Raw genomic sequence first — 10803 nt, 5'->3', positions numbered from 1 at the left:
TTCATTTCAGTTCGACAGATGATCCCTCGATTAAATCACGGATTAATGGGATTTATTTTTCTTAACGGCATAAATGTGTCAGTACAGTGGAAAATAACATTCTTGAAACGCATTCACAGAGCACTGACCCAACTCTCGCTAGCGAATCCTTCGAGTGGAAATGGCAGCCACTGATGCATGCGCCATCGGCTCTATCAAAGCTTGCAACAATTGGAATACTTTGGTTTAAGCGCTGAAGTGTGGTTTTTTTTGTATCAAGAAAACACAAATATGTGATCTTACAAGCCACGTTCAACTTTTACTTTATAGCTTTCTATTCGCCCGCCGATCAGCACAAGATCCAGCGAGAAATTTTTTTTTTTCTGATATCCGGGTGCTTTCGTTAACAATCTGCTTTAGGTCGCGCTTAAGGCAATGTGAAGAAACAACTTACAGTCGTGTTTCTGTTGCTTCAATTGTGAGATAATTCCAGTCAGTGCATGAGAGGTTAGAGTCCCCCGCAATGATTAGGTGACGCTGTCTCGTTCTAGTTTGATTTAGACAATGGTTCATGTCCTTGAAATATGCAACGAGAGAATTTGGTGTCCCGCATGCGAAGTAGCAAAAAATAATACCGTTATTTCTGCTACAATCTTGTCTTGCATACTAGCTAGTTTTACAGCGACAGCTCTTAAGTCTCTTCCTGGGGTTATGTTTCGTTGTCGAAGTAGTAGAAGTAGTTTTAATCGACGTAAGTGGAGGGTGTAAACACCTAGGAATGATGAGGACGGGGTTATCGTGGAGGGAGGTGGGTTTGGTGCGAGTGGAATAATGCGCAACCGGGCGTTGGTTTCCACAGGAAGGACCTGCTATTTGGTTGCCGTTGAAGGAATAAAAGTTGTACGTTGTGTCTGCGGCGGCTACTGCGAAACGCACCGCCCGAGAAGAGGCTCAGGGGTGGTGGCGCCGCGTAATTTGAGTGGCGGACTGGAGAGGAGTGCTAGTCCAGGAACAGTTATGAGTGGAAAACTAAAAAAAGTGCTCCCTAAATACATATAAATGCATGTCACTCTGAAATTATTTGCCTCAGTATAATTCGAGTTGAAAGGCGTCAACAGCTTTCATTGAATCTCGTGTTACACAGTGGTAACCTCTTGCGTGCGTATCTAAAGTGGGGGGAGGGGGTGGGGGGAATTTAGTGTTGTTTTGGAAGAACGGTGTCAAAGACTTTCACTTTTTGACTTTGTATAAGTTCGATAATACCCTACGTTTGTTGTTTAATGCTTTTTGCGGCATTTTCGACTTCTCTAGGCCTCTCTGCTAGTTCTTATAAATCTGCTTGAATTCCGCTTTGGCCATCCCATAGTTTCTTCAAGAGCGCCTTCATGCTCTCCATTTCTGTCGCCCTCAGTCCTGAGTTAAACTCTACTTCCCTTGACAACAACAAACGCAGAGATGAAAACTGAAAAAAAAATGCGTTTGGGCGCGGCAGCACGACAGCAAATCATTCCTATTTTTTTTTGTGACCACAATACGAGTGGTAACGAACCTGCTCGAAAAATAGCAGTCGGATGTTAGGCCACGTTGCTGCGGCGTTGCTGCCGTACCCACGTGCAGGCATCCTGGAACAGCTGTACGTCTACCGATTCGCCCAATCAGCGAACGTGACGATCAGGCCTAGAGCGCGGCCTTCCCTAAATTAGCGGCCAATCTCTCCACACCAGGTTTAAAGACAGGAGCGTACGCCTCTACTTTTATTTTTTCTTTCGGGCCAAATTCCAAACAAAAACACAAAAAGAACGAAAGAGAACGCGAAAGCATTGGAAGAAAGCCAGGGAGGCTAACGCGATTTCCAAAGGCGGTACACGCAGTATAACAAAGATTACAATAGGTGCAAACTCTTTTACTCTTGTAAAAATTCCAGCAAAGCCTACCGCATGTATTTTCAGGATACTCATCTGCTATGGCCGCATGAATTATGCCAGACATAACACGCCGACAGTAACATCTGCCCACATCCTGCGCTACCCATATGACGCCAATCTGTTTCGCAATTGGGCAGTGATGCGCAGCCAGGGACACGAAAGAACAGCACACGACAAAGCAGCATGCGACAAAACAGTGCACACAAAACAGCACAGCAAAAGACAGCACAAGGAAATAATGGTACAGCGACAAAACAGCACAGGAAAAAAACAGCATGTCGCCAAATAGCACAACGATAAAAGTGTACGCGTCAAAAAAGCATGCCGGAGAAAACGGCACAGCGACAGAACAGCACAGCGAAACAACAGCACGATGACAGAAGAGCTCCGAGAAAAAATAACACGACGACAACAAAGCGCAGCGTAGTACGGTGCAGCGCTGCACAGGCTGCTACAGTGGTCGAGTGCTCCAAGGCAGCGGGAAGTGTAGCTGTTTTGCGCGTCTCTGTTTCAATTTGAGCATTTTTTCTACTTCATACTGTTCTGACGCAAAAGTTCGGAACATCAGAGGTGAGCATACGTCATGCGGCATGCGGCAGTTTCTATAAGGCTTCTCACGCAACCTTTTGTTTTAAGCGAGAAAATAATTATTTTTCAAGTTAAGGCCCCTTCTGAGGGGCATCTCCCGCTTCTTTCTTGAGTTCTATCCGACTATAGCCACGATGTTATCGTGCGTGCTTAAGAAAGAGGTAAGGTTCTACGCGCGCATTTGAGCTGTAAATTGCAATTAGACGATATCGGCTCTAAGCCCCTCTTCCTGTCAGGGACGGTCATTATTAAGCAGCCACCAAATGAGCTCATACTTTGCCCAGTTGTACCGAAATGCATAGCAAAGAACATGTAATAAATAGCTTGAGCCTAAAAAAATAGTGTCATATGATCATTTGAAGACACGTGGAGGCTTGATGCGAAGTACTATATATCGCACTGAGCTTTAAGTACTCAAGAATACATTTATTACTAATTATTATGAATTATAAATATAAAATAGTATTAATACAAGCGGAATTTAAGAACGACGCCTATGACAAAATTTCGCACAATGCTTTACTACAATATCCGTCTACGTACGCTGCTGATTTACTGATGAATTCCTCTACGTGCCAAAGTGACATTGTGGGCTACAAGACACGCCAGACGAGGGTGCTCATTTTTAATTAGTTCTTTGTCTTCATTTGTAGCCGTAGTGTGACCTAGTGGGCAGCTGTATCGGGAAAGGCAAGACAGGTTGCCGCAAATAGACTAATCGTACTAGTGAGTGGGTTTATAAAGAAGAATGGGCATGAGCCGGTCAAGCGGCACCAACTCGGCCACTATTACTGAAGCGTACGGATAAAAGAGAGAGAGATAGAGAGAGCAGAATCCAGAAAAATGATGATATAAATAACTGCGTGTCAAAACCGCCGCATGCTTCAGGACTGCTGCGGGAAACCAACACGACGGCTACTAGAAGTAGACGCTTGCAGAAAACATTTATTTCGCGAGAAGCTCACACTGTAGAGGTTTACAACTCGTAAGCAAACCGGCAGCCTAGCATACCATCTACAAAAGGCGTCGTTGAGTCGTTTGCCAAGACGCCTTGCAAGCGCTCAGCATTTTTAGCATAGGCTGCCCTTTGGGGAACTGAAATCCTACGTCTAGCCTCCGCCTGCATTTGCTCGGTTAGTGACTGCTCCTGCTTCAGGGCCGCGATGAGGCGGTAGGGGTATGGGCGGCGGAAACCTAGTGATTACTGCAGGCGGTTGTGCCTTGCTTCAACGCTGTTGGTCTGCGGCAGACCATCCAGCAAGCGGTCGTGGCAGCTCCAAAGTGTGGGCGGAAACGGGGTGTCCTTCCGCGTTCGATTTCTTCCAAATGGGACACCCATGTATGTCCGCTCAAAATAGTCAAAAACTTCTCACTCTTGATGCTCCAGGACTTCCACATGGTCCTGTAGCTTTTCATAGCCAGAAAAAATCGGAAGCCCATTAAAAAGAAAACAAACGCACACACTGCAACTGCACTTACAGGAGACATTCCGTTCACTTATTTTTTTAAATTGTTCTAAATGCATCTCCTTAAGCACATTTTAAGCGTATGAAAGCAGAACTGCCTTCTTTCACACACGCCAAGTCGGCGTTTTAGTGAAACTTTTCGTACGTCTAACGCGTGTGCATTGGAGCTGGGAAGCAATTATTTCAACTTCAAAGCAAATAGTCGAAAGAAACATGGGCTGCAAGAGCCCAACTCACATTTGGCAACGTCTTCCGGTCCCAGAAAACTCAACGCCGGAAGTAGCTGCTCTGGTTCCCGGAAGTAGGAGTCGGTAGCGTACGTTCTGATAAGGCCGATATTGGTCCTTCCTTCGGACAGACTGCTTCAAATGAAAAAAAAAAACATTTGGAAGGGGTTGCGGCTGGAAACACCACGCGAAAGGCTTGGATGGCTGCCTGCTCGAAATCTGTGAGCAAACTCATTGGGGACCATTGGGGACCGAGCCGGCTCGAGTTCCGTCATTTTCTTGAACGCCAGTGCATAGGTTGCTGTCGTTTTCCTCTTTACCAGACAATACACCATTGGCAGCACCGTGTCAGACTGCAGGGTGTGAACGGTGTGCAGCTAATAAAACACAGCTGGCGCCACTGAAAATGTTCTATCGGCGAACCAGTGCAGACAGAAGGCAAGGTTGTCCAGGTTTGCCTTCGTTCCAAGAAGAATGAGTCTCTCTGCGTCTCCCGGCCGAGCATCGAACAGCAGAAAATCGTCTCCTGTAGCCAACTGCACGAGTTCTCTATAGACTGAGGCGTGGATGGCAGCGCCTTGGAAATCCTCCGTTGCCTTTGAATCGTCCTCGTCATCGATGCTATTAAAGGCAGTGCTGACCTTTCAAATTCTGCAGTGCATAAAGAGGGATGGCAGAAATGGTGGACAAGCAAGGTTGTATTTCTTTTTGCCTGCATTCAAAATAAGATCAGAAAAACAGCATTGCATTAACCTCGTAGCCTGTGCGAAATTGCGAAAGCATAGTGCGAAATTTTGTCATAGGCGTCGTTCTTAAATTCCGCTTGTATTAATAATATTTTATATTTATAATTCATAATAATTAGTAATAAATGTATTCTTGAGTACTTAAAGCTTAGTGCGATATATAGTACTTCGCATCAAGCCTCGACGTGTCTTCAAATGATCATATGACACTATTTTTTTAGGCTCAAGCTATTTATTACATGTTCTTTGCTATGCATTTCGGTACAACTGGGCAAATTATGAGCTCATTTGGTGGCTGCTTAATAATGACCGTCCCTGACAGGAAGAGGGGCTTAGAGCCGATATCGTCTAATTGCAATTTACAGCTCAAATGCGCGCGTAGAACCTTACCTCTTTCTTAAGCACGCACGATAACATCGTGGCTATAGTCGGATAGAACTCAAGAAAGAAGCGGGAGATGCCCCTCAGAGGGGGCCTTAACTTGAAAAATAATTATTTTCTCGCTTAAAACAAAAGGTTGCGTGAGAAGCCTTATAGAAACTGCCGCATGCCGCATGACATATGCTCACCTCTGATGTTCCGAACTTTTGCGTCAGAACAGTATGAAGAAGAAAAAATGCTCAAATTGAAACAGAGACGCGCAAAACAGCTACACTTCCCGCTGCCTTGGAGCACTCGACCACTGTAGCAGCCTGTGCAGCGCTGCACCGTACTGCGCTGCGCTTTGTTGTCGTCCTGTTATTTTTTCTCGAAGCTCTTCTGTCATCGTGCTGTTGCTTCGCTGTGCTGTTCTGTGGCTGTGCCGTCTTCTCCGGCATGCTTTTTTGACGCGTACACTTTTATCCTTGTGCTATTTGGCGACATGCTGTTTTTTTCCTGTGCTGTTTTGTCGCTGTACCATTATTTCCTTGTGCTGTCATTTGCTGTGCTGTTTTGTGTGCACTGTTTTGTCGCATGCTGCTTTGTCGTGTGCTGTTCTTTCGTGTCCCTGGCTGCGCATCACTGCTCAATTGCGAAACAGATTGGCGTCATATGGGTAGCGCAGGATGTGGGCAGATGTTACTGTCGGCGTGTTATGTCTGGCATAATTCATGCGGCCATAGCAGATGAGTATCCTGAATATACATGCGGTAGGCTTTGCTGGAATTTTTACAAGAGTAAAAGAGTTTACACCTATTGTAATCTTTGTTATACTGCGTGTACCGCCTTTGGAAATCGCGTTAGCCTCCCTGGCTTTCTTCCAATGCTTTCGCGTTCTCTTTCGTTCTTTTTGTGTTTTTGTTTGGAATTTGGCCCGAAGGTAAAAATAAAAGTAGAGGCGTGCGCTCCTGTCTTTAAACCTGGTGTGGAGAGATTGGCCGCTAATTTAGGGAAGGCCGCGCTCTAGGCCTGATCGTCACGTTCGCTGATTGCGCGAATCGGTAGACGTACAGCTGTTCCAGGATGCCTGCACGTGGGTACGGCAGCAACGCCGCAGCAACGTGGCCTAACATCCGACTGCTATTTTTCGAGCAGGTTCGTTACCACTCGTATTGTGGTCACAAAAAAAAAATAGGAATGATTTGCTGTCGTGCTGCCGCGCCCAAACGCATTTTTTTTTTCAGTTTTCATCTCTGCGTTTGTTGTTGTCAAGGGAAGTAGAGTTGAACTCAGGACTGAGGGCGACAGAAATGGAGAGCATGAAGGCGCTCTTGAAGAAACTATGGGATGGCCAAAGCGGAATTCAAGCAGATTTATAAGAACTAGCAGAGAGGCCTAGAGAAGTCGAAAATGCCGCAAAAAGCATTAAACATCAAACGTAGGGTATTATCGAACTTATACAAAGTCAAAAAGTGAAAGTCTTTGACACCGTTCTTCCAAAACAACACTAAATTCCCCCCACCTCCTCCCCCCACTTTAGATACGCACGCAAGATGGTTACCACTGTGTAACGGGAGATTCAATGAAAGCTGTTGACGCCTTTCAACTCGAATTATACTGAGGCAAATAATTTCAGAGTGACATGCATTTATATGTATTTAGGGAGCACTTTTTTTAGTTTTCCACTCATAACTGTTCCTGGACTAGCACTCCTCTCCAGTCCGCCACTCAAATTACGCGGCGCCACCACCCCTGAGCCTCTTCTCGGGCGGTGCGTTTCGCAGTAGCCGCCGCAGACACAACGTACAACTTTTATTCCTTCAACGGCAACCAAATAGCAGGTCCTTCCCGTGGACACCAACGACCGGTTGCGCATTATTCCACTCGCACCAAACCCACCTCCCTCCACGATAACCCCGTCCTCATCATTCCTAGGTGTTTACACCCTCCGCTTACGCCGATTAAAACTACTTCTACTACTTCGACAACGAAGCTTAACCCCAGGAAGAGACTTAAGAGCTGTCGCTGTAAAACTAGCTAGTATGCAAGACAAGATTGTAGCAGAAATAACGGTATTATTTTTGCTACTTCGCATGTGGGACACCAAATTCTCTCGTTGCATATTTCAAGGACATGAACCATTGTCTAAATCAAACTAGAACGAGACAGCGTCACCTAATCATTGCGGGGGACTCTAACCTCTCATGCACTGACTGGAATTATCTCACAATTGAATCAACAAAAACACGACTGTAAGTTGTTTCTTCACATTGCCTTAAGCGCGACCTAAAGCAGATTGTTAACGAAAGCACCCGGATATCAGAAAAGAAAAAATATTTCTCGTTGGATCTAGTGCAGATGGGCGGGCGAATAGAAAGCTATAAAGTAAAAGTTGAACGTGGCTTGTAAGATCACGTATTTGTGTTTTCTTGATACAAAAAAAAAACCACACTTCAGCGCTTAAACCAAAGTATTCTATTTGTTGCAAGCTTTGATAGAGCCGATGGCGCATGCATCAGTGGCTGCCATTTTCACTCGAAGGATTCGGTAGCGAGAGTTGGGTCAGTGCTCTGTGAATGCGTTTCAAGAATGTTATTTTCCACTGTACTGACACATTTATGCCGTTAAAAAAAATAAATCCCACTAATCCGTGATTTAATCGAGGGATAATCTGTCGAACTGAAATGAAGTCGCCGGTGAAAAAGATGTAACAAAAGATCCCTCTCTTCTTACCGCTTTGTTTGAGTCTCCTGCGTAGTAAGCAAGTAGACTAAAAGAGAATATTGAGACGAAACATTAACAAGCTTTACGAATACCTCTCCTCTTCAGTTCTGGCGTCACCTGTTCTTGCCTGTTCCTGGTCCGCGTAGAATCTTTTAAACAATGAATCAATAATTAATAGTTCACCTGTAGCGTCGTCCTACAATCAGTTCTTTAAATGCTTATTTCCTGCGCCAGCAAAAAATCTCGACTGTGTTGTCGCCGTCCGCAAAGGGGCATTCCGCAATGCCCGACATATAATTGACGTGCGAGGGAGCATGTTTTATTCTCCGCAGTATTAAAAAAATAATCATTCATTATCATCAAATTTTATATCGCCAGTACAGATGCGGCGATACCAAATGCATTTCTGTAGAAGCACGTGTATTGGACTGCTCAATATGTGCTGATTATTCCGAACACCTCGCTCAACTAATCGGCGTGAAGCTAAGGAAATGCAAATAAAGAGCAAGAAAAACATCAGAATATTAAAACTTACCGTCAAGTCTAATTAACATGCGTCATTTGCAAGCTTTGGGAGTATGTAATGTCTAAATCAATTTACTCTTATCAGAAAAACGATGATTTTTTTTTCAAAGCAGCACGTATCCAGTGAAAAACTTTCCGCGATAACACAACTTTAAGAAACCACCTGAGACGTAGTCAGGGCACTGGATAACCAGGGACAGGATGATGCAATTTGTCTCGACTTATCTAAGGCCTTTGAAAGCATATCTCATCCTGACCTCTGAAAAAGTAACACTAGAAAGGACCTGTCGCAATGTAATAGATTATAAGAAATGAGCTTGGGCAGGGCATGTAATGTGAAGGCAAGATAACTGATGGTCCATAAGGGTAACAGACTTGATACCAATCAAGAGAAGACAAGCGTAGCAGGGGCGGCAGAATGTTAGGGGGGCGGAGAAGTTTGCAAGGTAAGAGGTCAGCAGCGGGCACAGGACACAATTAATTGGAGAGATATGGGAAAGGCCGTTGTCCTGCAGTGGATGTAGTCAGTTTGGTAGTGGTGATTTAATAGATTATATAAGGCCACACTTGCCAAGTAGACCTTAGTACGCCGAGAATAGTGCTTGTATGTCAGAATGCATAGGCATAACTTGGGGCATCCCTGAAGGATCTGTCACGGGATCAATTTTATTTTAAATTGCTATTAGCGACGTCGCTGCTAATATTTGTACAGATGTTACCGTGCGACCTTTTTGCCGATGATTGGTTACGTTATGAAAAATACAAACCAAACATGGCTAAAACTTGATAAGCGACGCTGCGGTTGCGGTGAAAAACTCGTATGAAAAGTGGAAAATGAATATCAACCAGTAAAGAACTGGTGTCCAAAGATTTCTAACAAGACTAAGCATGTACTGGACGATAGTTATATGGAGGGCTCTACCGTAATAATTAAGTTCACACAGCCACAGATTTATGAGTAACGATACGAAATAACTAAATTTGGCGGACCAACATGAATGAGATTTCTTGAACTGCAAGAAAGAAACTTCGGTTCCTACGTCAGAACTTAAAACTCGTTTCAGACACTTCGAAGCGACGATTATGGGGTGGGGTGGGGTGCATGCGGCAGGTTCTCTCAGATCATGAATGGCAGTTTACCAATATCCCTCAATAGAAAATTATACAACGCCTGTACCTCACCGGTGCTCACCCATGGGGCCGAAACGTGGAGGCTAACGAAAATGATTCGGCTTAAATTGAGGACAAGGCAGCGAGCTATGGAAAGAAAATGGTAGGTGTAACGTGAAGAGAAAGGAAGCGGCCAGACTGGGTGAGAGAGCAAACGCGGGTTAATGACATCCGGGTCGAAATCAAGAGGAAGAAGTGGACTTGCACTTGGTATGTAATGCGATAACAGCTGCCCCTTAAGAGCAATGGAGTAGATTTTAAGAGTGGGCGAGCGTAGCAGGGGCAGCAGAAGTTAGGTGGGAGATAAGATTAAGAAGTCTGCGGTGATATGGTGGCCGTGGCTGGCTAAGAAGAGGGTTGATTAGAGAGACATGGGAGAGGCCTTTGCCCTGCAGTAAGCCTAAGCAGGCTGATAATGATGATCAAACACTAATAAATTTTCTGCTGACTGAAAAAATCCGAGATCCGCATTAGACTATGCAAGCGTTGTCTGGTGGCCGTTTGAGGTCGTATTAGTTCGAAGACTCAAGATATTGCAGTGCGGAGCAGCCAGATTCGTGATTTGGACAAGAAGGGCAGAGAAGAAATCATAACCGGTGTTCACGACTTCACAATATGGAGTAACAAACTGGGCACTAGGTAATTTTAATGCCTGTAATTTTAATGGATTTTGACCAATGTCATTAGAGTAGAACAAGCTTAAAAAAGGCATACAGGAAGGAAAACTCCACAAGTTATTTCACTGCTCTATATATCTTATGTTGGTCGTGAGGAAATGAGACGCCCACATATTGCATGAAACAAAAAGATGCCCTTTGAGAAAACTACAACTGGTGCACCTACGAAAGTCTCTAGCTACTTACTGAGGATTACCATGAGTACAAAATGCGCAACTGTGAAACAAAGTGAGTGGCCCCTGTGCTGGGCATCCTGGATGCAGTGTACCACCACTGTCATCAAAATATTCATGACGGGATTCCTCACGGAGATGTTCAATTCACTAGTTTACCTTCAGTTTCGACTATCGCCGGAAATCTGTTGGGTACAAACTTGATTTTTTTTATTATCCAATATCATCTTCAGTATTGATTAT

General features: G+C 44.6%; 1 pseudogene; it reads right to left on the bottom strand.

Annotated features, from left to right (window-relative positions):
* Positions 1–3157: 3157 nt before the first annotated feature.
* Positions 3158–9736, bottom strand: LOC144108537 (uncharacterized; annotated as a pseudogene).
* Positions 9737–10803: the final 1067 nt, after the last annotated feature.

This window comes from Amblyomma americanum, chromosome 10, assembly GCF_052857255.1.
Source record: "Amblyomma americanum isolate KBUSLIRL-KWMA chromosome 10, ASM5285725v1, whole genome shotgun sequence".
In the NCBI taxonomy this organism is placed as follows: Eukaryota; Metazoa; Arthropoda; class Arachnida; order Ixodida; family Ixodidae; genus Amblyomma; species Amblyomma americanum.
The sequence above is the reverse complement of the archived record's forward strand: the minus strand, read 5'-3'. Positions and strand labels throughout refer to the sequence as shown.